Raw genomic sequence first — 2,574 nt, forward strand, 5'->3', positions numbered from 1 at the left:
CGAGAGAGGCAGGGCCTGATCCGTAGCCTCTGTGGCAACCATTGATCAGAACTTGCCTCTCTTTCTCTCCCAGTCTGGCCAACAGCCAGGCTTCCATTTCTCTCCAGACCTCCACCAGGTCTCCTGATCAGCCTCACCTTTCTGATAAGGCCCTGTTGATAGGTCCAGAGATGCTGACTGGCATAGACACTGACCAATCAGAACCAAATATGCATCAACTGTGAGGAGCCAATGCCTGCCTAGGAGGCAGAGCTTTTGATGCTGACTGGCATAGAAACTGACCAATCAGAAGCAACCACGCATGCAGGGGAGGGCAGTTAGGGGTGACCAGGCTGGCAGGGGAGGGAAGTTAGGGGCAATTGGGCCAGCAGGGGAGGAGTTAGGCATTGATCAGGCTGGCAGGGGAGTGGTTAGGGGGTGATCAGGCTGGCAGGCAGAAGCTGTTAAGGGCAATCAGGCAGGCAGGCAGGTGAGCGGTTGAGAGCCAGCAGTCCTGGATTGTGAGAGGGATGTCCGACTGCCTGTTTAGGCCTGGGATCAGGCCTAAACAGGCAGTCGGACATCCCTTGAGGGGTCCCAGATTGGAGAGGGTGCAGGCTGGGCTAAGGGATACATCACCCATGCATGAATTTCATGTACTGTGCCTCTACTAACATGTATAAGTGGGGACATTTCTGCAGATGCACAGTTAGAAAATGTGCGTATACATACGTCATCTGTTCAAATGGTGGAAACTCTCCTCACAATATCTTAGTGTGCTAATTAGGTTATCATGAAAATAGTTCAGGAATAGGTGAGTAGGAGTCCTTTAGGCTGCTTAGCCTAGTCCAGGCTACTTGAACCGGACTAGCCCTCTGGTTCAGCAAATCATCCTGGGCATCTTCCTGAAAAAACAGGTTTGGTAATTGTCAATATCAAGGATGTCAAGACATAGGTATGGACAAAAGTTTGTTAGGTCTCAGCCCTTCTGGTAAACTTTAAGAAATTATAAGATATGATTATGCAAACCTTTTAATGTAAGGATGATCTAAGTGTGTTTTCTGGTTATTCTAATGAAAGTTTTGGATTCTAAATAAAAGTTAGTTTATGCTAGGCTACCATCAAGGCTGTATACAGTATAAGCAAAAGCAAAAAAAAAAAAAGACAAACTCCATCTGTGTTCAAGAAGGGTGCCAAGTAGAGATCAGATTTACCATTGCAGGAGGAGGTGGGATGGAACATAATCTCACTGCCACCAGCTCCAGACAAAAGGCTCCTACCTTTTTCTGTACTTGGGTGGCCAGAGGGAGAGAGAGGAAAGATGCTAGGAATGAAATGCGCTGGGTACTGAGTCAGAGGAAGAAAAGTCTTTTTAAGGTTCTTCCTCTCCACCCAGGCACCCAGATAAAGAGGCGTCTGGATGGAGGTATCCGACTTCCGAATTTTGATATACAGAGTATGCCATTCAGAAGGTTCTGAGTCATTGATGTTGGTGCATTTGCAGTGCCCCAAGTCTGGTGTGGGGAGTGTAGGTTTCCTAGTGCGCACATCTTATGGACTTCTGCTGTAGTCTACTCAGGCTTCCATTTCAAAATACCATGGACTGGATGGCTTAGAAAGCAGAAGTTTATTTTGCAACAGTTCTGGAAGCTGCGAAATCCAATGGTAGGCTTCATTCTGTGGAGTATTCCCAGTTCGCAGGCAGCTTCTGTCTGCTGTATTCACATTATCTCTTTGTGTGCACAGAGAGGGCAAGAGAGTTCTCTGGTGTCTCTTCTTATAAGGACACCAATCCTATGATATCAGAGTCCGAACTATAACCTCATTTGGCCTAATCACGTCCACTAAAGCTCTGTCTGAAAACATAGTCATTTGGGGCTTAAGGCTTCAATCTATTAAATTGGTGGTGAGGGGACATTCAGTTAGAACAAAACAACCTCTTTGGAATTTAACTAATTAGTCTATCCACAAAACCAGTTATGAGAAATAAATAATATAATTTAAAACTACATCATATTCATAGTATAAAATAAGCATTTTCAGATTACAAAAACACTGTAGCTAATCCATTAATCTTTTTCACTTGTAGAATAACTAACAGTGAGTATAATAATAAATGCCTTGGTTTAGCTATACATGCTAACTGAAAATAAAAATGATTTTATTGTAGTAGCTATTTGTTCAAAGGTTGAGAAAATTATAATATAGGTCAATAGAACTAGAAATATTGTGAACTAAATCAGTAAAATGTATTTGTGAATGTACATGTATTTATATACATCTGTATGCACATAACTAAATAGATGTAGGTACAGATAAAACGAAGTTATAAATGTATAAATAACTAGCCGAAACCGGTTTGGCTCAGTGGATAGAGCGTCGGCTTGGGACTGAAAGGTCCCAGGTTCGATTCCGGTCAAGGGCATGTACCTGGGTTGCATCCCCGGTAGGAGATGTGCAGGAGGCAGCTGATCAATGTTTCTCTCTCATCGATGTTTCAAACTTTCTATATCTCTCACTTCCTCTCTGTAAAAAATCAATAAAATATATTTAAAAAAAAAAAAAGAGGGAATTAAAGAACTGAATAGGTAAAGC

The sequence above is a fragment of the Myotis davidii genome, unplaced genomic scaffold (genome assembly GCF_000327345.1).
Source record: "Myotis davidii unplaced genomic scaffold, ASM32734v1 scaffold759, whole genome shotgun sequence".
In the NCBI taxonomy this organism is placed as follows: Eukaryota; Metazoa; Chordata; class Mammalia; order Chiroptera; family Vespertilionidae; genus Myotis; species Myotis davidii.